The 26,625-nt window shown below is 39.6% G+C and overlaps 1 protein-coding gene across 9 annotated transcripts in view; it reads left to right on the forward strand.

Annotated features, from left to right (window-relative positions):
* The window catches only part of LOC149254045 (glycine-rich protein), a 318,254-nt gene that overhangs the window by 174,596 nt on the left and 117,033 nt on the right, over window positions 1-26,625 (forward strand). The gene's annotated exons all lie outside the window — the stretch shown is intronic.

The raw sequence follows: 26,625 nt of genomic DNA on the forward strand, positions 1-26,625 counted from the left end.
AATTATTGTACTTATGTCTCCGTTATACCACTAAGTTAATATCACTGTCTCATTAATGAACAACCAATGTTATGTTTATAGATATCACTGTTTGTAGTTGATTAGTGGAGTGTAAAAGTTAAATACTTAACAAAATGATATATATATATATATATACTTGAATGATGATTGTTACATAGAAGGGCCACTGGTTTATATACTGCCTTGGGTGCCTCTTGGTGAAAGGGCATGATCTTTTGATCATGCCCTTTTGCCTGATTAATCTATAATTACAAAACTATTAATTTTTTACATAACATTGCCTTCCTCTCGAAAAGATGCTTTGTCCTCAAAGCATATGTAACGACGGATGTTGTTGGAAAAACACTTTTGTCTCCCATGAAGTTTCTTCTTCTGGTAGGTCTTTCCACTTAAGTAGGTATTTTTTGATTACTCGTGATCACAACTTATTTTCCCTGGTGGAGACGATACCTTTTGGTTCTAAATTGATCTTCCCTTCGTCATCTAATGTCGAAAGTGTTGTCTGTGCCACTTGGTGTTTGCCTAGTGCTTTCTTAAGGCAGGATACATGGAAGACGTTGTGAACATGACTTTTATTAGGAAGGCTTAAACTGTATGCTACTTGGCTGATCTTTATGTTAATATTGTACAGTGCATAGAATCTTGATGCCGATTTGTTTTTTCCCTTTTGTTTTTAGGACAATTGCTTGTAAGGCTGAAGTTTAACAAATACCCATTCTCCAACTTCAAATTCTCTTTATGTTCTGTTTCGGTCAACTTGCTGCTTCATATGATTTCTTGCAATATTTAGATTTTCCTTTAGTGCTTGGAAGAATTTTTGTGTTTCTTCTAACTGATCTTTAACTGCTGGAAGTTTTGTTTTGATAATGGCAAGGTCCTTCCATTTAGGAGGTTCGTAATTGTACAGAGCTTGAAATGGAGTCATTTTCGCTGAAGTGTGGTAAGTGGAATTGTACCACCATTCGGCGAGATGTAACCATTGAGCCCACTTATTTTGTTTATCTGTTGCATAACAACGTACATAGGATTCTAAACATTTATTGACAACTTCTGTTTGACCATCTGTTTGACGATGGTATGTTGAACTCATGTTGAGATAGGTTCGTATATGTTTGGAAAATTCGTTCCAGAAATTACCTTTGAATTTGGCGTCTCTATCGCTAACAATGACCTTGGGAAACCCTTGTAATTTGTAAACGTTCTTGCAAAATATCTTGGCGATTTGTTTTGTTGAGTCTAATTTCCTCATTCCAATGAAGTGTGCATACTTGGTGACTCTGTCGACTACTACGAGAATTTTATCCTTGCCATCAGATATCCTTCAATAAAGTCCATTGATATTTCCTCCCACTTCTGAATTGGAATATTTAAGGGATGTAGCAGTCCGGGGGTCATAATGTTCTCATTTTTATTTCTCTAGCATTTATCGCATTTTGCTACATATTTTTGAACATAATTATTCATTCCCTTCCAAAAAAATGATTGGCATGCATTATAGTAGGTTTTAAAGAAACCTACGTGTCTGGTTGACAGTGGATCATGGGACTCTTGTTGGAAATATTGAGAGGGGGGGGGTGATTCAGTGTTTCTTTTCAATTGGTATCAAAGCCAGTACCTTCACTCAAAGCCTAACAACTTGAAGGTTGATCCTTAGAACACAAATGGAAAAGCCAAGGAAGAAAGCCTCCAATCCTTCTAAAGATGTCTCTTCCTCATCTGTGAAAACTGAAGACAATCAAATTGGGAAAGTTCCATTGTTCAATGGAAACTTTGATATATGGAAGATGAGAATGAGGAATTTCTTAATGGCTCAAGGCATTGAAGTATGGGAATCAGTGATTACTGAAAGCATGATGGAAGGAGAATCCAAGGAGTATAATGCAAGAGCGATGAAGGCAATCTTGAATGGGCTACCAGATCCTATAAAGGCCAAAGTGGAAAAATGTTCATCAACAAAAGATATGTGGGACAAACTTCATGATCTTCACTCAAAAGGAGCATTGACCATGATTGCTAGTCAAGAAGATGATGGAAACCAAGAAGGAAATCCAGAACCCATTAAGGAAGTTGAAAACAAGAGTGAAGATATCAAGGCCAAAGAAGACCTAGAAGATGAAGAAAATAAAGAAGACTTCGAAGAAAATCTCATGGAAAAACTTATAGCTGCCCTAGAAGAGATTAATAGTTTGAAAAAGGAAAATGAGGAGCTTAAGAAGCAATTACAAGATGGTGACCATAACCTTGACAAGACAAGGAAGGAAGTTGACCTATTCAAGCTTCAGGTTCAAGAAAGAGATAAGGAGCTCACCAAGCTAAAGGAGTATTGTCATCAAAACAAGAAAATACATCATGAAGAAGTCATATCCATGACAAATCAATTGGATAAAGCAAATAAAAAGGAAGACACTTTGTCAAGCCACCTTGAACAAAGACACAAGATCTTGAACAAACTTGAAGCAGAAATTGGTCAATACAAGGAAGAGGTCTTGTCCCTTAGATCTCAACTAGAAGAAGCAAAGAAACAAGCACAAGGAGCTGAGAAGGTGATGCAAGCTTTGGCACTCATAGAAGGACAAGTTGATGATGCAGAAAAGGAAAGAAACACCATGATATGCCAACTAGAAGATCAATCTATCAAAGAAGGATGAAGAGTGCAAGAAAATGAAAGAGGAAACTGATATCCTTGAAAAGGAAGTTGATCATCTGAATAAGAGCCTAAAGGGCTATCAAACCCTAGATGACATCCTAAGTCATCAAAGATCTCTTGATAAATCAGGTCTTGGCTATGTAGGTGAACCCTCAAGCAAGAATGATGCAAACCCTAATGCTTCAAACAACAAGGATGTGGAGAAGCCTGGAAGAAATATTGATGCCCCCAGTTCTAGTAAAGGCAAGGAGAAGGGTCAAGATGACATTGGAAGAAACCCTACTACAAGAAGATATGCAAATGGTGTCAAGAATGCAAGAGGCAATGGATATGATCAAAGGATCCCAAGACAGAATGACTTCAGAAGTACATCAAGGCAATCTCCATCCTCCAGGTATCAAAGTATATTTTTTGGTTATTGCTATTCTTGTACAAATTTTGGGCACATGGCAAAGGATTGTAGGGCATACCACGAGGACAAATATAATGATCCTCATCAGCTCCATAGAAGCAACTATCCAAAAAGAAGTCATGATTCCTCATCCATGAACTAGATGGAATGATTCAATTGCCATAACATTGGACATTTGGCTTGTGATTGTAACTTGACTTGGGTCCCTAAACAAGCTAAAAACATGTCTACCAAGCAAGAAAAGAAAGTTACACAAGTAGAAGGAAGCAAATTGGATCCGAAAGTCTCTTGAACACTCAAGCCAACAACACATGTTGTTGACTTGATGAATACATTCTTGGCAGATGTAATATTCCAAGTGTTTGATGGTGAGAATCTGCCAAAAAAAGAGAGACCATGCATACAGTTAGGGGGAACTTGTGATTCTTGATCATTCTTGCAAAAGATATCCATGAAAGGGTCCTATGAAACCCTTGATGAGTCACACATGGACATCTTTTGATAGATCATCTCTCGGGAGCAACTCCATTAAAGAACATAATCGTTTACACATCTGATGGACCATTTTTGAAGATAAGGCAAGCAATCTTTCTTGAGCTAGAGGAATTTATGTTGACAGGGGGGGCAACATATCTATCATGAAGAACTATCATTGATGAAGAAAATATGATGGGAGTAGCATATCAAAAAGCAGCTTGATAGGAGGAGTACTTGGGCACCCAGTTTGCCATTGATGTCAAAGGGGGAGAAAATGTTGGAAGGGCAAGAATATTGCCATCAATGACAAAGGGTGAGACTGTTAGTCAAGGTTGTCATTGATGTCAGTATGGCATTGTTTGTGATGGCAAATTCCTTTGATCCGTGATGTTGCCCTAAGATGCCCCTAGTGATGAAAGCTCTTATGAAGATGTCATAAGTTATAACCTCATGTATATTATGATATCCTTGCTCTTGATAAAGATGCCCCAAAAACCATGATGATGTCCTTACTCTAAATAAAGGAGTCTAAGGTGCCCATGATGCCCCTATACATAAAAGATGGATGTATAATCTTTAAGTGCCAATTATGTGCCTAATATACAAGCCCTTGCCCTAACAATATGATGTCCTTACCATTGATGGATACTGCACTATTGGAGGACTTAATGACATATGATGACATACATGAATGACTACACTTGATGATGACATATATTATCGTGTGACTTTAATCTTCTTATTAAACCGAAGTTAAATCGGGCTTTTGAATAATAATCCATTATTGGAGTAATATACTTTGGAAACCTTTTAACCGAAGTTCACAAATGAAAATATATCACAACACATATAATAAAACCCTATTGGAGAAATATCATATCAACGTTTTATTGTGTGTCACCACTCAAAACCAGTGTTGAAAATATCGGTATCGGCAAAATATCGGCAAGGGTCTAGAAAATATCTTATCGGCAATATCGGCAAAAATATCGGCAAAATATCGGCAAATTTCGGCAAGCATAAAAAATAATTTTTTCAAATTTTTAAATATAGCCGATATTTTGCCGATATTTTCAAAATATCGCGATATTTTGCCGATATTTTCCGATATTTTGAAAATATCGCGATATTTTCAAAACAGAAAATATCGCGATATTTTCTCGGCGATATATCGTTTTGCTGAAAATATCGCGATATTTTCGAATATCGCCGATATATCGCCGATATTATCAGCAGTGCTCAAAACCTTCGATCTCCGATATGTGATATCATATAACCTCTGACTTGCTCCGATTTTCGATATGCGGACCCGACTTGATTTACGATTAAATTATCAAATCGCATCTGCCACTTTATCGAAACTTTTGAAATGGCACCTCCAGTAAGACCTAATCTCCAATTTCCAATAGGGTTGCGGATTCGATTGGCCTTATCATAACGTTTTTAATATAATATCGCATCTGTTGCATGAGAACTTTCCTATATCGCAAGTTTTGCAAGCTGTGTCATGTTAAAGCTTATGATACCCAAACCTCTATTACCCATCCATGTCCACCACTGATGACACTTGATGAAGGATTTGATGACATAGATGACGTGGATAGTTGTTGAGGGCACTCTTATTTCAAGAACAGTCACGAAGAAAAATATTTTTTTGACATCTAGCTGACCTATACCCTATCTCTCATGTCGGCCTCCCTCCAAGGGTCACGTCCCTTCATTTTCATAACATAATGCATATAAATATTACCGCAAACCTTCATTTCAAATCATCATTTTCGGTCAAGCAATTTCAGAGATATCTACAGGACGTCGAGGAACAGGAAAAAATTATTTTGGGCAAATTCTTTTGAGGACAATCTTGTGTTAAGGGGTCAAATTTCTTGCCTCCAATAATCTCTCATGTCGGCCTCCCTCCAAGGGTCACATCCCCTCATTTTCATAACATAATGCATATAAATATTACCGCAGACCTTCATTTCAAATCATCATTTTCGGTCAAGCAATTTCAGAGATATCTATAGGAGGCCGAGGAACAGGAAAATATTATTTTGGGCAAATTCTTTGGAGGACAATCTTGTGTTAAGGGGTTAGATTTCTTGCACAGAACCACAAGCATACTTGGCAAGCTTAAGCTATAGGCAGCAAAACTCGGACAAGACTTGGACAGGTATCATAGAACAGGGTTATACCCTCAGACACCACCACAACTCGGACAATGCTCAAACACTCGGACCTGTAGTGATATGTCAGCAAGCTCGGACAAGTGTTTTTGGCTTGAACAGACCCACACATTCTTCACTTATGAACTCATACCTATGGAGGAAGGGCTAATCAACTTAGCAACTCAGACTTTATCAACATACTTCACCACAGTCAGTCTTAATCATCTTGGGCTCTACAAATGTACACCATGCAGATCAAGAGGAAGCAGGAGGAAGCAAAGAGATCCTTAGCTATCCTTTTCCCTAGATGCACTAGAAGGCACCCCATAAATGAATGTCCATTGAATGTTATAGAGGTTTACTCGGTCTATGAGGAAAGCCATTCCACAGATAAGTGCCCTTCTTTGCCTAGATTGAAGGCTGTATACTAAGGGGCTGAAGGTGGGGCTGAAAATCTCTGTTATATCAATCAAAGGAGGCCTCAAGGACCTCGACCATATCAGCAGGGCATATAAGGGGTATCCTATTCCTATTACAATCCTAATCAGACTTCCCAACCTGCCAATCAGTCATTTCAGCCATATGCTTCCCCACATCCTCAGTGGAATACCCTATCACAAGGTTGGAGGCCTCCATTCAACCAACCTCCAGCCTTACTGCCTCCACCTCAATCTCAACCACAACTCCTTCATCCCGCTCCACCTAAGCAACCTTAGATGCCTGCTCAACCAAATCCGAACCCAAACAACAAACAGACACAATAGGTCTATAGTGGAGAGACATTCTACCATGCTTGCCTATGCTGTGGAAATTCAAGAAATCAACCTTAGGTCTGGAAGAGTGCTTCCAGATAACCAACCTCCATCTCCACCTGAGGAGCTTGAAGAGGAAAAGGAAGAGAGTGTTCCTAAAGCCAATCCACCTCCTTTTCCTGAAAGATTGATCCATCCTAGTCAACACACCCCATAAGAGACTGAACTTCTGGGAGAATTGAAAAACTTGTGTGTTAAAATCCCACTCCTCCAAGCCATCAAGGATGTCCCCATCTACAACAAGCTAATCAAGGAGAAATGCTTCAAACATCCTGGGAGGAGAAAGAAAGACACCCCTACCATTAATGTCATTAGACAGTTGTTTGACTTAATGCTGGGGAGAGTGATTTGCCCAAAGTATCTAGACCCTAGAAGTCTTGTGGTAGATGTACACATTGATGGCATCATTGTCCCCCACACCTTGATTGATCTTGGGGCTGCCATCAATGTGATGACCAAGGAGACCATGCTCAAATTGAATCTCCAAGGATCCTTAAGGAAGACCACAACAATATTGCAACTTGTAGACAAATCCACAGTAGCTCCCGAGGGAGTTGTTGAGGATGTGATGGTCTCTATTGATTCCTGGGAGTACCCTGCTGACTTCTTAGTTCTCCAGCCCAAGACCAAATTCAATGGTTATCCTCTCATCCTTGGAAGGCCATGGCTAGCCATTGTTGATGCTTACATAAGTTGCAAGGCTGGGAACATGACCATTAAGAATGGGCATTTGTCCAAACAGTTGGTCTTGTACCCTCCTTCTCAATTGTCTCTAGAGCATGACTTACCCTTATAATTGGAAGAGGAGGTGGAAGATGAAATATACCATACCACATCCTATCCAATCTGTACCCTAGATGCTATTATAGGAGGGGGGCAACTTGATGAAGATGACCTCATTGATCAAATCCTCTAGAACCAACATCCTAGCACCATGCCTCTTGATGAGCTGCTGAAAAACTCTGAAGATAACCCTTGGACTGATTTTTGCCTAGTTGACTCAAGTCCTGCTCATATCAAAATGGTAGAATTTGGTCCATCTAAAACATTGAAAATCAACCCCTTTCTCAGCCCATCAGGAAGAGAAGTGCAACATGTTGAGAGAGCACTTGGATGCTTTTGCCTGGAGCTATAAGGAAATGAAGGGAGTGCATCCTTTGGTGTGTACTCACCACATCTACATTAAGGAAGGATGCAAACCAGTGCGCCAACCTCAGAGGAGAATGAACCCAACCCTCAAAGACATAGTCAAAGAAGAATTGCAGAAGTTGTTGGATGCAAGGTTCATTTACCCCATCTCAGATAGTGAGTGGGTGTCCCCTCTAGTGAGTGGGTGTCCCCAGTCGAGCCTTGGATTACAAAGAGCTAAACAAAGCCACTAAGAAAGACCATTTTCCTCTACCTTTCATTGATCAAGTCTTGGATGGTCTTGCAGGGAAGAAGTTCTTCTCTTTCCTGGATGGATTCAATGGTTATAATCAGATCCAGATCAACCCAGAGGACCAAGATAAAACCACCTTTACTTGTCCTTGGGGTACCTTGTAACGACCACTAGTCGTATATGTAGCGGAAATATTAAATTTTAAAATTATTCGTAGATAAAGACATCCATTGTAGGATAGAAATTGTAAATTGTATATTATATAAATAATTGATATAGGATGATTACAAATGAGAATGAGGGTCCTGTATATATAGCCAGGTAAGTACCCTTTCATGAACATGCATGTCTCTAGGACATGCCTTTTCACTATTAATTAAATAACCATTAGTTATTTTACTTATTATTTATTATTATATTTATATTATTATGGTTATTATTTATTATCTATTTTTACATAATTTATGTTCATAACAATCATCCTCTTCTTCGTCATGAAACCTTTTTAGCATGGCGCTTTTAAATTTTTCCAATTGAACGAGCGAGCTACACATTTGTTAGACCACCATAGGAACCAATCATACACTTTTGCTTCCAGGTAGTTGGATGCAGTCATGACCTTCTCTTGCTCACCTATTGGCTTGTTTGCTCCGAAAATGGTGTCCATTTTATTTACCCATACAATGGTGCCTTTATGGTCCTTACCATCGTATTTAGGTAATTCTCTTTTAATTTTAAGGTAGTCTTTGTTGGAAAACTTTGTATGGTATTGACTTCCTTCGAACTGTATATGCGGGACTTGTGGCATTTCGTGCATTGACATAAATTCATGACTTGGAAAAGTTTTGCCTTCCGGAGTCTTGGGACTTTGCGTAGCCGACAGGTTAAGAGGTGGATTGGCTCCTCCCATGAACTGGATCATCATGCTCTTTATTGCTATGATATCTTTTGCCATTTGGTCTTGACTCTTACCGAAATCATCTTGCTTCCTCTCAATATCGTCAAGGCGCTTGTGCATTCTGTCAAGTTCTTCTTGAAGTTTTTTTGAATTGTCGTCATTGTTACTACTCCCCATTTTGTTTTTCTTTTTTCTAGTGGACAAATTTGTTTTTTTGTTTTTGTTTTTTAAATACTATATATATATATATTTTAAATTAAATAATTTTAACTAATTAAATTTTGTTGATTTAATTATAATGTGACCATACCATGGATCTATATCAACGCAAATGTATATATCACAACTATATATGTCGCGACCATATATAAATTTATCCGACGTATTGCTAGGGAACACATACGTATGACCCAGAGTTTGACTGGAGACACACCTTGTGACGGCGACAACAACCATTTTTTCTATTAACAACGAATGTGTGGAAGGCTGTCGGAAAAGTGGGTGTGACGACAGGGAGCACGATGGAACAAGGGATGCAGTCGGGGGAAAGGCCAATAGAGAGGGGATGATGGAGCAACATAGAAACGGGGAAGCATGATGGAACAATGGATGCGGTCAGGGGAAAGGCCAGCGGAGAGGGGACAATGGAGCAACACAGAAACAGACAGTGGAATCGTCGGAATGTACAAACAACGGAACGAGAGGAGTGACAACACAAGCGAAACAAGTGTAGCACAAGCTGTAGAATTGGTAGCTCTGATACCACTGAAACATAGAGCGAGTACGCAACCGTAGTATTTGTGTGTATATTTTGTGTTGTAGAGTAAGTAATTGTATTTATATAAAACTATGAATGGTGTTTACAAATATTCGTGGTTGTGTGCCTATATAGGCATTGAATGACCACAATGATAGAGTGACGCAAATTTTGACCCATGTCTCTTCACAACTAATGAGACATTAACTAATTTAATTAATTTATTATTATTAATATTTGCTATTTTAATATTTATTATTTAATTGATGTTTATGAATATTTTTATTCATAACAATTGTAGGAAGAATTTTCTAAGGTTGTGCGAGTTCCAGAACGGGCTGTATGCACTACCAAAGTTGCTAGTGCAATTTGCAGTGAAGTTTTGCAGAAGGAAACTTTGGGTTTCCAGATCAATGTAGCCAATGGAGAAAAATTATCAGAGCTTTTCCAGTGTCAGTTAAGCAATTGATGTAATCTTTAATTTGCTAAAGAATAATAATAAAACCTTCATCTGCAGAATTGGTTTTCCGTTCAAGGTTTTTCCATGGACAATTGTCCGAAAAGTCGATGTCCATTATTTGTGCGTGTGTGCTTTCTCAGTTCCTGTGCTTAAATTATTTTTTAGTGAAGTTGCATTTGTGTTTTATTCAGTATTTGCCACAAGGAACAAATGATCTAAATATATAGGTGAATAATAACTAGTAATTGTAACAGTAATTTGAAATTTCACAAAAGTTTGGGATTGGAGAACGTAGGTGAGATACCAATGTAACGAACAAAGTTCATATACGCATGTCAAATAGTCCAAGATATTTGGAATATAGTAAAATAATCCATTTTATGAATAAAGAATATATTGTATTAGATGTATGAATGAAGAATATGGTTGGTTACAAATGAGGGCCTTGCTTATATACTAGGCAAAGTGCCCCTTCATGAATAGTCATGTCCTTTGGGACATGTCTCTTCAGTGACTAATTATTTAATTAATTATTATTATGATTATTATTATTTATATTATTTTTATATTATGATATTCATAACCAATGTTGCAAGAAGCGCCCCCCCCGGTTCCAAGCCCTGAAGCGCGTCCTGTGCAGATGCGCCCAGGAAGCGTCCTCGGAAGCGCGTCCCGTGCGGATGCATCCAGGAAGCGTCCTTGGAAGTGTGCTTCCGCCTATTTTTGACGCTTCCTGGAAATTTCTGAAGCTTTCCTCCGAAGCACGCTTCGGCCTTATGAAGCGTGGTGCTTCGGAGGGCGAAGCGCACGCTTCCCATATGGTTTCGTATGATTCCATACGATTCCCGTGGGTCCACCTTGGTTTAGGGTGAGGAATGAAGGCAAAAAAAATATAAAAAAATATAAATATAGCAGATGCTTCCTCATGGTAATGTTAAATTCTTAAAGTAAAAGTGGCATTCTCCTTTATTTTTCATTTTCATCCTTTTACTTAAATTTTTAACATTACCATGAAATGACTCAGGATGTTTGAGAGTGGTTCCAGCCTCATTGGACTTCATATGGAGAAAATAGAATTTCATATCCTATTCAAAATTCAGCAGACTTAACAGTTTTCAGGAATTCAGGAACAATGGGATTGTGGCATTTCATTAGATTATATCAAGTATGAAGGTGTGCAATTAGCATTTAATCAAGAGCACCAAGCCCTATATGTACCCTAGTGTTGGTGGTGTTAATTTTTGAACTCCTTTGTCACGCCCTTAGCAAAAAATTACCTTTCAATCAAGTCAAAATCATCGATCAAGCATGTTAAGCTTTTTCCACCATATTTTAAGTCTTGAATTAGGTAGTTTGATCAAAATTGGGCAATGTTGACTAATATCCCTAGACAATCGAGGTAGAGGCAAAGGCTAGACAATCTAGATTCTAGATGGTTGATGCATTTAAATGGTTGATGCTTGAATAATTAATCATTAATGTACAATGGATGCTATATCTATCTTGATTTATGCAAAAATATGCATGTTTTCATATCTTCTACAACTAATTTGGTATTTGGGATGTTTGTTTTGAGTATAATTCAAATATATATAGATAGCAGACGCTTCCGTAGATGCTTCTTTTCCTAGATTTTTGGAAAATGACGCTTCTGCGTCCCCGCTTCAAAAAAGTGTCCCCGCTTCGTCCCCACTCCATGCAACATTGTTCGTAACGCAAAATTTGAAACTACGCTAAAAAGGAAATTTCAATAAATGAAAAGGAGCTAAACTAATCTAATGCTCATGCTAAAGAGCTTATTCAATTCTACCATACTCTAATCAAAGAAAAATGAAATATGCTAAGGTAAAATCATAAACCAATGTAGCCAACAAATTAATTCATCATCACCATGGATTTTAGCTCAATGTTTGGTTGCCATCTGAAACAATGAAATATCAAACCCATGGAAGGAATATGTTGAAAGCTTGTTTGTGTCATGGATATCTCCTGTAGTGGGATGATTGTCATGTGAAGAAAATCGCAGAAGCGCCAAGGTTTACCTGTATGACTGCAAGCTTTTTTGATACATAGATCGATAGGGCTCATATACTCATTGATCTTAATGCCAACATTGCACCACTTGTTCCTGCTATTCATCAGATCATTCAACAATGAGGGTTTTAATAGCAGCCCCAATTGGCAGATCTATGAACATTGTTGTCTTTCTTGGCTGCCCCTAATCTTATGTACACACAAATGTTGAGAAAATTTACATATGGTTGAAACATATTGGAAAGCTCAAGTTACAATTAGCTACTTTGGCATGTGAGGTTGAAAGCCATTGAAGTATGTCTAAATTTGAAGACGTTGTGGCCTGCCCACTACTACTAAGTTGAAATCATTCATGTTAAATGGGTCTTTCTACATCTTAGAATCACATGTGATGGACATCCATTGTTGGAAATTTTCTGTTGGATATTTGAATGTATAAGTCCCCTTTTTGCACCTATACATAATACATGTGTTGGCTCTTTGTTGAAATTTGATGACTAAAAGAGTTTTTACAATCCCATCCCAATTTTAATTTCACCTTATCACTCCCATTTAGTTAAATGCCCTTTCCCATAAACATACATTCAACATATAGAATTTTGGAAATGAAATTTTCAGATTAAAACACATGGGACTATGCTGAAAATAAATATGGACATAAACATACCAGTAACACACATAAAAATACACACAGATTTTTGGTCAACTTAGACCCAAGAAAAACCCCTTAAATCTTCTCCAGGGAAAACTTGTTAGAGAGCTCTTCAAATTTATTTATTTCTCAAGTTCAGGAAAAATACATTTGCAGACAAAACAAAACTGCAAAATACAACTTATCTTACTAGCCCAAAACTCCTTGAAAACTGTGCCCACTTTGCCTCAATTTCCATGCTCACTTGAAGCTGAAAATATGTATTGTACAGATATGAATTCCATTCAGACTGTATGGATTTCCGTACCGCTGTACGGATTGCACAGATTTTTTATTTTATTTTTTATTTCAAAAACTTCTCTCAAACGATGCGCAACTCACATAATTAAATGCTGTTCATATTGTACCTTATGTTGTCTCTATGCCTTGATTTCCGTGCCCAACTTTAACCAGAAATCACTCTTTCAACTTGCGGCAACAAATTTTTCCTTCAGAACTTTTCTCCAGTTCTCAGCGTCTTTTCTCCAATCTGCTCATGAAGAATGAATGCAGTCTGTCTTTTCTTTTCCCCTTTTTGTTTCCCTAAATGACTTTTGGGCAACCCTAAGATCTAATGGCTTAGATTCATTTAGATCAACGGATGCGAATAAATGTGCATTTAATTCTCACTTTCTATTTTTTAATTCCCCCATTAAATAAAATACCCACATTGTACTTTATGTCTAAAGTCACTTTTCACTTTATAATTTAACATTGACTTTACAACTTATAAAGTCACTTTTACTTTATAAAGTCACACTTAGGAAAATAATTATTTTGGACACTTTTCCTTAAGTAGAGACTAACCCATGGGAAAACACTTGTCCAAGGTACATTAAAAATAAGCACTCTTGTAAGATTTGATAGGGTTGCTCATAGTCTATGGTATAACTTGGTTGTTGATGAGGCCAAAATTTTGCAATTCGACATCCCTTAGTGTCTATGTCATATATAAGATCACCAATGAAGCTAAAATTCTATAACATCTGTTAACTATGATGAATGCATTAATATTTTCCATTCTTTATGGTCACCATCCATTTCAAGAGCATGCCTGATTATTGAATCCCCTTTTCCAAATTAGTAGGAGCTGTGTCATGTAGATTTGAGGGCAAAAGGAGAATCTGCACAGGCACATGAAAAGAAAGTTCGAGGGTTTTAACCCAGTCGAGTTCTTCAGTTTATTCTGTAGTTTATTTGATTTTTGGTATATTTACAAATTTTCCAGAGATGGTCGTAGCAGATTTGAGAGATCAAGACAGGTTGGATGGAGCCTCCAACTTTGGCATTTGGAAACCCAGGATGTCATTCCTTTTGGATGAGTATGGAATGAAGGAGTATGCAGAGAATGTGATTGCATACCAACAGATCCACAACAATTGGCTACCTATAAAAAGAAGAATGCTAAAACAAAGAGGATGATCCTTGATGGAGCCAAGGACCACATTTTTCCACATATTGTAGAGAAAGGCACATCGGAGGAGATGTGGGACGCCATTTTAAAACTGTACCAGGATCCTTCAGAGAACAGGAAGATGATTCTCAAAGAGAAGCTGAGGACCATCAAACAACAAAAAGGAGAAGACGTGACTTCCTACCTCACCAAAGTTCAACTTGTCAGAGATGAGTTAGCTACAGTTGGAGACAAGCCTAGTGACGATGAGCTAGTGCATATAGCACTCAATGGGTTTTCCAAGGAATGGAGCATGTTCTTCCAAGTGATTTTTGGGCGAGACAAACTTCCAGATTGGGTTCGCCTATGGAGTGTTTTCATTTAGGAGGAGTTGAAGCTTAGCTTAGGCAATGACACCAGTAGCAGTAGAAAGACACTGAAGGTTGAGAGGGAGTAGGAAAATGCTGCCTTATCAAGAAAGGGAAAAGGGGAAGAAGGGATCTTGTAAGGGATGCGACTCAAAAGGGGAGAAGAAGGACCTACCAAAGGTCAATTGCTATGGCTATCATGAATTTAGCCATTATGTTAGCGATTGCCCACAGAGGAAGAAGAACAGAAAGAAGCAAGTTGCAGCTTCAACAGATGCAGATGAGCTCTCTAGTAGAATGGAGCAGGAATTCACATTAATAGATTGCTTGTCTAGCTCGAATTCATAGGGTGTGTGGTATATATAGATAGTGGAGCGTCATTTCACATGACGAGCTAGAGAGTACTTCTCCAGTTACAAGGAGGAGGACATTAGGTTCCAGATTCAAATGGGGAACAAGTCCAAGTGCAACCAAGTTGCCAAAGGGACTGTTCTATTTCAAAGGGAGAATGGCAAGTAGATACATATCCATGACATGTTGCATGTGCCAGGCTTGGGGATGTACTTGATCTCCATATTAGTCCTTCAGGACAAAGGATACAATGATATCTTTAGAGGGGCGAAAGTACTGTTGAAGCACAAGGATTGGAGATCACTTATAACATTTGGTGTGAGGAGTGGCAGGTTCTACAAACTGCAGATGGATATTCCTAATGCACCAGTTAGCAACAAAAGTCTGAGGAACTAGGGCGAACAAGTCCAAATGGGGAACAAGTCCAAGTGCAACCAAGTTGCCAAAGGCACTGTTCTATTTCGAAGGGAGAATGGCAAGTAGATACATATCCATGACATGTTGCATGTGCCAAGCTTGGGGATGTACTTGATCTCCATATTAGTCCTTCAGGACAAAGGATACAATGATATCTTTAGAGGGGCGAAAGTACTGTTGAAGCACAAGGATTGGAGATCACTTATAACATTTGGTGTGAGGAGTGGCAGGTTCTATAAACTGCAGATGGACATTCCTAAGGCACCAGTTAGCAACAACAGTCTAAGGAACCAGGGCGAGCTATGGCATAGGAGGATTGGCTATAACCATCATGGAGCACTTAGACTACTTCGTGAGACAGTGACAGGTGTTCCAAAGGTGAGCACAAAACACGATTATGTATGTACAGGATGTGTTTTGGGGAAGTTTGAGAAATCAACTTTTCCAAGGAGTGACAACAGATCACAGGGGATACTTGACCTTGTGCATTCAGATATATGTGGACCAATGTTGACGAAATCTCTCACGGGGTATGAATACTTGGATACTTTTATTGATGATTTCTCCAGGAAGACCTGGATCTATTTCTTGAAGACCAAGGATGAAGTCTTTAGTCACTTTCAGGAGTGCAAGGCTCTAGTGGAGAATGCGGCAGGTAGAAAAGTCCAGACCCTTTAGTCAGACAACGAAGGTCAATACACCATCAAGGAGTTCCGAGGGTTCTGTACCAAGGAATTAGGAGAGAGTGGACGGTTCCCTACAACTCGCAGTAAAATGGGGTCGCTGAGAGGAAGAACCAGTTTGTTTTGGAGGCAGCGACAACGATGCTGTATGACCAAGATCTCCCACCTATTTATGGGAAGTGGCATGCAGTACAACAATTTATATCCATAACAGGGTCCCATAAAGAGCGCTTGGCAAGATGACACCTGAGGAGGCATTCAAAGGGAAGAAGCTAGAGGTCAATCGCATTGGGATATTTGTTTGCCTAGCGTACTATCACATTCCAAGAGACACACGATCGATATAAGACCAAACTGCAAAACGAGGTTACTTCGTTGGATACAACGAAACCTCGAAGGCATATAGGATCTTCATCCCACGTTCCAGGAGGATTATAGTTAGGTAGGATTTCAAGTTCATGGAGGACAAGGCGTACAAAAGGTCAAGAGGGTTGCTAGTAGTTGAAGATCAGAGTGCGCATCCAACATAAGCTCCTAGAGTAGAGCAACAAAATTGGGGGTAACAACAGAGCACGAGTACAATGACTAGTATGAGCACGAGTTCAAGTGCGAACACTTTTGACGCTTCTCAGAGCATGGAGCAACAGTTCCAGGAGACGCATCAAGAGGATATGGAGGTGGATATTCCAAGCCCCATTATTGGCAGGAGGAAGCGGGAGACACTCAAAGATGCTTAGGAGTTCATAGGGACTCTTAAGACGGGCAGGAGAGAGCGGAGACAACCATCGTGGTACACTGGCTACATGGAATTGGTTAGTTGGCGGATAGCGAGCCTTCCAGCTATTCGGAGGCTGCACAACAATAGGTATGGTGGATGTAATGGATGAGGAATATGCTTTGATCATGTATAATGATGTTTGGGAGCTTTTACCGAGATTGATAGATAGGGCAATGGTTGGATCACGTTGGATCTACAAGATCAAGCACGGTGCAAATGGCAACATCGAGAAATATAAAGCTAGGTTTGTGGTCAAGTGGTTCTCTCAAAAGGAGGGAATAGATTATGAGACATTTGCTCCTGTGGCCAGGTACACTTCTATACGAGCCATGATCTCATTAGCAACACAGTTGGGATGAAAGAGACATTAGATGGATGTCAAAACGATGTTCCTGAATGGTGAACTAGAGGATGTGTATATTGAACAAATGGAGGGCTTTCTGGCACACATCAGAGAGACCCACGTGTGTAGGTTGAAGAGAGCTTTGTATGGGCTCAAGCAGGCTTCTAAGGCGTGGTATTGAGCACATCGATAGATACTTGCAGGGCATGGGCTATGTGAAGAGTGAGGCAGACGCTAACCTCTACTACTTGGTTGTTGGGGGTGATGTTCTCATACTTGTCCTATACGTGGACGACTTGTTCTTGGTAGGTTCATTGGGGCTCATTAAGGAGTGGAATAGGGATCTTGCAACTGAGTTTGAGATGAAGAATTTGGGGTTCATGCACTATTTTCTTCACTATTTGGAAAAAAATTCAATGTGGCATGGTATTTCCTCATCACACTGATCATTTTGCGACCAAGTTGACTTTGACTTCCAAGACCACTTGCATTAAGAAACGTGAAGCGCGTTGGGAAATGTCAACAATTGATTTTGTGAGAGTTTCATGCTAGGAACTGTTTGCGGAATACTGCACCAAGGTCAATGCCACATAAATACTAGATGACACAAGTAACCATGCAGTAAGACATAGATGCACTCTGATGTGGGGTGGATTGGCCTCTACACCAGTGATCACTGTTACATAACCAAGGCTCCCCAAACCATGAGTCCTAATGGAATCCATTTGAAGTCCTCTAATCCTATCCAGGACAAAAGGAACTAGGGATGTAACCCAAAGGGATTGGCCATGGCTGACCATCAAAAGGCCTAGGACACCTAAATACAAAGACCCACAAGGTTTTAACAAGGCTTTTGACTTGTGACCTTGGACTTACAATGATGATAATGTGAAGTAAAAATATATGTACCCCTCCTCACATGAGGGGTAACACTACCCATCACCAAGATGCCCTGAAAGCTTTCTTTATCAAAGCAAGGTTGGTAATAATGTTTTTCAAATAGTTGTAATTTCTGACTTTGTTTCCTCCTAAATCAAAACTCTTCAGTGAGTTCATTATATGTTTTCTCCAGAAGAAACCTCTGCTAAAGATGTTTTAAAGGAAACTTAGTCTCCGAAACCAGCCTTGTTTTTAGGATTTGATTAAGGAGATTTATAACTATAACATCTGGCATTTCTAGATTTTTAGTGGTACAAACATTTTTCTACATTGATTAAGAGAATTGTGGTAATTGATTTACCTTCATTTCAAAGAAAATCCTTCAAGGTTATTTTTCAAGAACTGATACTATAGATAAGAGAGACTAAAATTAGGTGTTGCCCCAAGGACATATTTTACATTAGTCAACCATTGAAATTTAGCTTCTAAAAGTCCAATTTTTTTTTAATCTTCATTTTCTACAGTAGACGTAACCAATTTGAAATACCCCCAATTTTGATTTTTCATCTAAGGTCAACATGATCCTTGGGGTGGTGCTAATCATATCACACTTTTGCAATTCGGGCATTGGAGGCATTTGTGGTATGGGAGACTTGAGGGCTTAGGAGAATAGGAGAAATGATATGTAATGTCTCCACAAGTCAATTTGCTAAGGCATGAAAACTTTGGAAAGATGGGTTGTGAAGACATTTTTTTATTTTGGAGAGAAAATATTGCAAAACATTAGAGGAGAGGGAAAATTAATTTGTTGGTGGAGTGTGGGGGCCACTTGAAGGAGGGAAATTTGAGCCTCTTGGAAGGAAATTTGTTGGGGAGGAAAAGTCAACGAAGGAGGTGGACTTAGGGGACCCCCAATGAGAGAGAGGGGCAACAAAGATAAATAAAATGAAGAGGCATCATTTTGGGGCTTTTGACAAATTGAATTTATGAATTAGAGTACTCTTGAGTTGCTTAGCCAAGAATACTAGTGCCGCTTAGCACAAGGAGTTTCTAGGCGGAGATTCCAACTCTTCCTTCGGTGAACCTTGAGTGTCACCCTAGGAGAGCACTTGGTGATTGGTTTCGGGCATTTGGAGGAGAAAATCACATGGTTTCCTTCAGACAAGGCATGCTTTCTGCAAGAGCATAGAGGCAACTCTTGGGACTGAATTGGAGCAATGAATTAGGTTGTCGAAGGGAGGAAAATTGTAGACAATCCATCATCGGACATAACATAAATTTTAGTAGAATTTCCAGGGTCAGTTCAGCCACATTTTGGGAGAGACAAGCAACTAGAATTGAGGGCCTGCACAGGGGCAGTTTGGGCATTTCTGCACTAGATTGGGAGTTACTTTTGTTGGGAGTTTGGGAGCTGGAAAATCATTGGGTGATGAGCGGAAATTTTTCTTAGGAGTTGGGAGAAATTTGGAGTGGATCTCTGTTGATTTCTGGTAGCATCGGATGTGCTCTAAATCCCAAAACTTGTAGGGAGGCTTAGACACATGCATTCTCCAATACCCAGAAATCGTTTTGGGAAATTCCACCCGGAGACAATTTTATTAGAATAATTAATTATTTTTAATGGGACCCTAAGTCTAAACTTAGGAAATTAAAATAATTAATGGGTATTAATCTAAAATGTGGGTGTAAGTTCTAGAAGAAGACGAGGATCAAGCCAAAATGATCTAAGCCATTGATTAGAAGTTAATGTGGGCCGATGGCTATCCAACAAAAAAATAGAAGAAAAGGCTTGAGCAGCACTTGGAGAACACATAAAGGGGAGATTAGAAGTTCGATTTTATGAAGCAGAGCAACTGCCGGAAAGATTTTCGATAGTGATATTTTGCAGTGAGGGTTAGGGATAATATCCATAGGGAAATCTTTCCCGGTTGGAGAATACTCAACAGAGAAGAGAGAGAGATCCAGTAGAGGAAGTGCAGAGCCAGGGAGGCTAATGCAGAGGCAACGTAGGCTGACGTAGATGCAACACAGAGCCTTGAAGAAGTCCGAAAATTTGTTGAGGAGATCGATTTCTGTAGCTGGAAGCCGGGGTGTTAGACCGGCAAAGCAGAAGTCAGAATCTTAGAGGCAAATCGATCAGGTGGGAGGAGTGACGCAAACCCTAGACAGTGTGACACTGGGCTGATGCAGTAATTCCGCAAAAACAATGCAGAGGCAACCAAGGGCTAGTCATTCAGTGGCTGGATCGACCAAGATTTCCAGTGATAGAGTGAGCTAACCTCAGTTATCTCTCTGTTAGTGATATTCTTTGTAACCGGATTGTCGGGAAGGCATCCAGAGATTGCATTTAGAAATTACTACTACATAATAATAAAACCCTCAGAGCTACTACACTGGTTTTCTTGCATTGGGCTTTTCCGGGGACATTTGTCCAAAAATAACTGCGTAAATGTGTTATATCTCTTTCTTGTTCAGTTTCTTGTTTCCGCTTATAATTTAAATGGTGTAGATTGCAGTGTATTAGTTTCGATATTTACTGTAGGAAACAGGAAGTAACTTGATTCAAAAATTAACAAGTAGGAGAAACTTAATCAGTTGCTTTAGAAGAAATTTGGGCATCCAAATTTTCGCATGGTATCAAAGCTGCAAGTGAAACAAGAAAACAGTGCAGGAAGAGCCCAACCCTGAAGGAGAAAGGGAGTTCGAAATTTCTGCAGAGGCAACAATTTGAACCCCTGAGGGTTTGCGCAGTCAGGCTAGGAGGGCAAGATTTTCGTGGTAAATCTCTCTTTGAGTGAGTCGTCAGAGAGATAGGATTTCCAGATCAAAATTTGTTAGCAATAGAGGGAGCAGCACAGCAGAAGCTTCAACAAAGAGGGTTTCCAAACGCTTTCTAGGTTTTTGTGGGTTTGGTGAGAGGAGTTTGAGGTTAATGTTGAAAATGCAACAAGATGATGGAGCTTAGTGAAAAGAAGTCGCCTTCACTAAGTGGGCCCGCAGGCTATTTTTGGCGCAAAGTCTATTTTTAGACATATGGATCATGGTCTATGAGTTGCAGGATGCTATTTGTGGATGATTGGTCATGTTGGTAAAAATAGATGGACTTCTATTTTTAGACATATGGGCGGAGTCTATTTTTAGATTGCCAGGCTAAAAATAGAACAGTGGAATATTATTAGCTCTTAATAATATTTGGACTATAAACATTATCTTATCCTCTTGGAGCACTTCAGTTCGAGCTACGAATGTGGCACATGTAGCTGTCAGAAGGAAATACGCTTTTCCGATGAGTTAGTTGAGCTATTGCATGATGGACTTCAGTTAGAACTCAAGTGATTGAGTTTGGTGGAGTTGATTGAGGAGTTGATGGAGTTGTGTTCAGTTTGACTTAGTTGAACTAGTTGTATTTAGTCTAACTACAAAATACACTAGTGATGAGTGATGTGAATTAATTATTAATTAATTCACTAATTATTAACTCATAAAGCAACTAAAGAATACATCAGTTAACTCAGTGCATGGACAGTTCAGTGGAGACAAGTGTTAGAGGTGGGTGAAAGAGTGAGACTGCTATCAGTTGTGACTATAGCTATGCATGAGATTTGCACAATCATTGATTGAGATTGCCAATGAGGATTGCATAGTACAACAAAAGGGAATTCGAACTTGGATCATTCCTATTCTCACTTTGGATTGCGCAGTAGAGGCAAGCAAACAGTGGAGGATATTTGAACCTGTGACTTGTTCGGATCTGAGCTAGTTTGTGTGTAACAGGTGGAGATAGTACTGAGTACTTGTGAGGAGTATTGTACTATGTATTGTTACATGTTCTCTATCATTATAATATACAGATAGTTGGGTGTTTTCAGCTGTATGCTTTCCCCAGTACATACTGTGTTAATGTGCGCATGCGATTGATGTTTCATTGTTTTTAATTCCGCAAAATTGATGATCAATGTAGAGGAGGTTATGTATTATGCATGCATTTTGCAAATAGTGTATAATCAGGATAATCTCTGTGAATAAGCGTTATATTATTCAAAATTTCTACATGGTATCAGAGCAGTTGATCATCAGATCTATTATTCAGAAAGTGATTACATTTTATTTCTTCAGGCAGAGTCTGTAATCGGGCCAGGTAGCCTCTGGATTCATCCTTCTTTTGGAAGGTGAGATATCCGGTGAATGCGCATACAGTCAATCTCTGTACGAGAAATACTTTGTTATCATGAATTTTAGATCAGAAGCGGTTGAGTTTTGAGCTGGTGGAATTCGAATTTGCAGTAGTGTTCTCTTGGTGTCAAAGTTGAAATGTCTTTCAACGGATTGCGATTGGAGTATGCTCTTGAAGGCAGCTCGAATTATATTGCATGGAAAGACAGGATGGAGGCGGTGTTAGATGACAATGGGTTGAAGGATTTCATAGAGGCTGAGGTCCCAAAGCCTACTGATGCTGCTCAAGTTGAAGTTTGGCAAAAGAAGACAGCAAAGTGTCGAAGGATTCTGTTGGAGGGCGTGAAGGATCACATTGTATCCAGCCTGCATGTAAAGGCTTCTCCATACTTGATGTGGAAAGCGTTGACAGATCTATTCCAAAGCAAAAGCGACCAGAGGAAGTTGGCGCTCAAGGATAAACTCAGAAACATTAAGTGTGAGAATGGAGATAGTATGCCCAAGTATCTCACGAGGTTCACCCAATGCTGGGATGAGCTGGGAAGTGTGGGGGTGACTGTCGATGATGAGGACTTAGTGAGCTTGGCTCTCCTTGGTCTTCCGAAGAGTTGGCATTCCTATCAGGACCTGTCAATGGTTGGGAGAAATTGCTAGGACGGGATAGACTTTGGTCGGACTCTTGTGCAAGAGGAGATTAGGCGGAATATCAAGGACGGATCTTCATCAAAGGCATCTGATGAAGAAAATTGCGCTTTGGCTGCCAAAGCAAAGAAGGGGAGGGAGAAGGTTTCTCTTTCTGAATCCAGTTCTTCCAATGATGGGATTGACAAATCGAAAGTGCGATGCTTTCGTTGTCATGAGGTGGGCCATTATGTTGCAAATTGTCCACGGAGGAAATCCAAGAAGGGATCCGGGGAAGGATCTGAAGGTGAGGCACTTGCTTCACAGTTCGAGTTGGATTTCACACTCTTCGCATGCATGGTTTCATCCATGGTTGGAAGTGGTTGGTTTCTTGACAGTGGAGCTTCTTTCCACATGATCGGTGACAAGAGTTTGTTCAGTACTTCGGAGGAGAAAGATCTCCAGATACACATAGCGATGGTTAATGATGAGTATAGTGTCTCAGGTGTAGGTACAGTTATTTTTCAGAGGGAGCATGAAGCTCGCCTTACCTTGACCGATGTCAAGTATGTACCAGGACTGAAGAGAAACTTGGTGTCGATCGCGATGCTGGAAGACAGAGGCTATGATGTAGTCTTCAGTAAGGGAAAGGTTTTCCTTAGACACATCATCACTAGACAGGTGAAGCAGATTGGTTCACGGGTCAAGAACCTGTATGCTCTTGAGGTTCAAGATGCATGCAAAGCCTTGAGCAGCTAGGCAACAGATGGAGACTTGGTGGTTGGGAGGGAGCGTATATTACCTCTCAACATGCAGAGCCAGAAGAAGTCTCAGACGATTGTCGAGGAGCCACGATTGGTGCAGCAGCTTCAGGAGGTTGTGGAGCAACCACAACAAAGGAAGCTCAGAGGAGATCGAGTAGAGACATCTATTCATGCAGAGACCTCCAGTAGGGGGAAACTTCGAGCCAGGTGAGTTGAGGGATCACATGCAGCCATACCTCCAGGTAGGAGGTGGGGCGATATAGAGTGATCGTCCCAAGGAGGAGGGGCAGGATCCTTGAGGTACCCAACGTCTTGGATGAGACCTTGCTATGGGAGCTCCAATGTGGAGTAGCAGGAATTGACTGATTGGGTAGAGACAGATGCGGATGGAGTGGCAGAGAGAGCGATAGTGTAGGGAATCCCAAGACAGCGCATAGCTAGCAAGCTGCAACAATGCGAGAGGCACAAGTATTTTGCACAGTGCTAGGTGGCACAGAGAGGTGTGTAATGGTGCGAGATGCATGGAGATGTTACAGTAGCGCAGATGTTAGAGAGGGAGCACTTGTCAGCAGCAAGTAGAGCTTCAACATCAGAGTATGTTCTAGCCCAAGAGAGTGGTCAGTTGGGAGTGTTTTTGTTCCAAGTGTTGTTGGAGCAAGTGGACCAGGCAAATGCGTTGCATGCATAACATTCCAAAGTTGCAGGATAGGGGTTGCAAATAATCCATATGTTGTTGAGAGGGAGTGTTGAAAATGCAACAAGATGATGGAGCTTAGTGAAAAGAAGTCGCCTTCACTAAGTGGGCTCGCAGGCAATTTTTGGCGCAAAGTCTATTTTTAGACATATGGATCATGGTCTATGAGTTGCAGGATGCTATTTGTGGATGATTGGTCATGTTGGTAAAAATAGATGGGCTTCTATTTTTAGACATATGGGCGGAGTCTATTTTTAGATTGCCAGGCTAAAAATAGAACAGTGGAATATTATTAGCTCTTAATAATATTTGGACTATAAACATTATCTTATCCTCTTGGAGCACTTCAGTTCGAGCTACGGATGTGGCACATGCAGCTGTCAGAAGGAAATATGCTTTTCCGATGAGTTAGTTGAGCTATTGCATGATGGACTTCAGTTAGAACTCAAGTGATTGAGTTTGGTGGAGTGGATTGAGGAGTTGATGGAGTTGTGTTTAGTTTGACTTAGTTGAACTAGTTGTATTTAGTCTAATTGCAGAATACACTAGTGATGAGTGATGCGAATTAATTATTAATTAATTCACTAATTATTAACTCATAAAGCAACTAAAGAATACATTAGTTAACTCAGTGCATGGACAGTTCAGTGGAGACAAGTGTTAGAGGTGGGTGAAAGAGTGAGACTGCTATCAGTTGTGACTATAGTTGTGCATGAGATTTGCACAATCATTGATTGAGATTGCCAATGAGGATTGCGTAGTACAACAAAAGGGAATTCGAACTTGGATCATTCCTATTCTCACTTTGGATTGTGCAGTAGAGGCAGGCAAACAGTGGAGGAGATTTGAACCTGCGACTTATTTGGATTTGAGCTAGTTTGTGTGTAACAGGTGGAGATAGTACTGAGTACTTGTGAGGAGTATTGTACTATGTATTGTTACATGTTCTCTATCATTATAATATACAGATAGTTGGGGGTTTTCAGCTGTATGCTTTCCCCAGTACATACTGTGTTAATGTGCGCATGCGATTGATGTTTCATTGTTTTTAATTCCGCAAAATTGATGATCAACGTAGAGGAGGTTATGTATTATGCATGCATTCAACAAATAGTGTATAATTAGGATAATCTCTGTGAATAAGCGTTATATTATTCAAAATTTCTACAGTTAATTTCACAGAATATTTTGGGTAGTATTTTTGACAAAAATCAGTGTTCCAGTTAGTAGCCAACAACACAAATTACTTGAGGATGGCGCAGTTCTGTCTGCGACCGTTTCCACCACTTGGGTTCGTGAGATATTTCTGGGTTTGGTTGGGCTTATTGAGGAGAGGTGCTGGATAAAATTTTAGAATTTTCTGAGCACATCTGAGGGCTGAATTTCCATCTCCTTTCAGCAGCAGCGACAATAATTTTCTGGGTTAGTGCAGAGGTTTTTGGTGGAGTCATTCGAGCACTTGGGCATCACAATTCTGACCTGGTTTTGCCTAGCTTGCTGTTGCAAGCCCGTGTTCCACTTTCCATACTCATTTGTACTCCATTTTGCTTAGAAATAAATAAAATGGCTCAGAGTTTTGGTGCATTTCTTCTTGTGTTTTGATTTTCTGTGATTGTATTGATTTCCTAGTTGTTGTTATAGTGCATGTTTCTGTTATTCACTTAATATTTCCATTAGGAATATTACACAATCATTTTCCTTAAATCTTTTAATCAAGATTGGTACAACTAGAAGTGAGTAGGTTTTCTGAATTTTTTTTCTTAATAAATCTTACTTCATCGTGTTTTTTCTGCAATGAATGGTGTAGACTTGCACTTGATTTCATTCAGCTTCCCACTTGTGGCTACAAAGTAAGCGTCTGAAATTCTTTTAACTTTCTTAGATATTTTCACTGAGGCTGTCCCAACTATCTTGGTATTGTAAATGAATTGAGCATTATTAATATATTTTCCAGAGTAAAACTGAATCTTTAACAACCTCATTGCAACTTATTTAGATTTTGGTGTAGGATTTGAAACATAGTTACTGGATACAGATACGAATTCGGTACCGTACTATATATGAAAAGATTCAGTATGACCCTGAGAGGAATGTACATCTCTCACATACCAAAATATGCAATTTTTAAAATTTAAGAAAATTCAAACATATAGATTGGCAAAATTATAGTCTGTTTGGCTGTCGTGTAGTGGCAACTTGGAGTGGTTGTTGTGACAATGATCCATCCTCAAATCCTGTTGGGCTTTCTCCTCCCCTATGTGGGGTTTGCTGGATGTGGCTATTGATTTGGTGTAACATTTTGGCAGATTATTGTATGGGGTTAGCAAGGTACCAGCAAAACTATTGGGTGGGTTGAGCTTATTTCCAGATTTACTGCCCATAAAACGATGGGTTCCATTGATTAAA

The sequence above is a fragment of the Pinus tabuliformis genome, chromosome 7 (assembly GCF_031772625.1).
Source record: "Pinus tabuliformis cultivar Carrire ecotype Pingquan chromosome 7, CPIR1, whole genome shotgun sequence".
NCBI lineage: Eukaryota > Viridiplantae > Streptophyta > Pinopsida > Pinales > Pinaceae > Pinus > Pinus tabuliformis.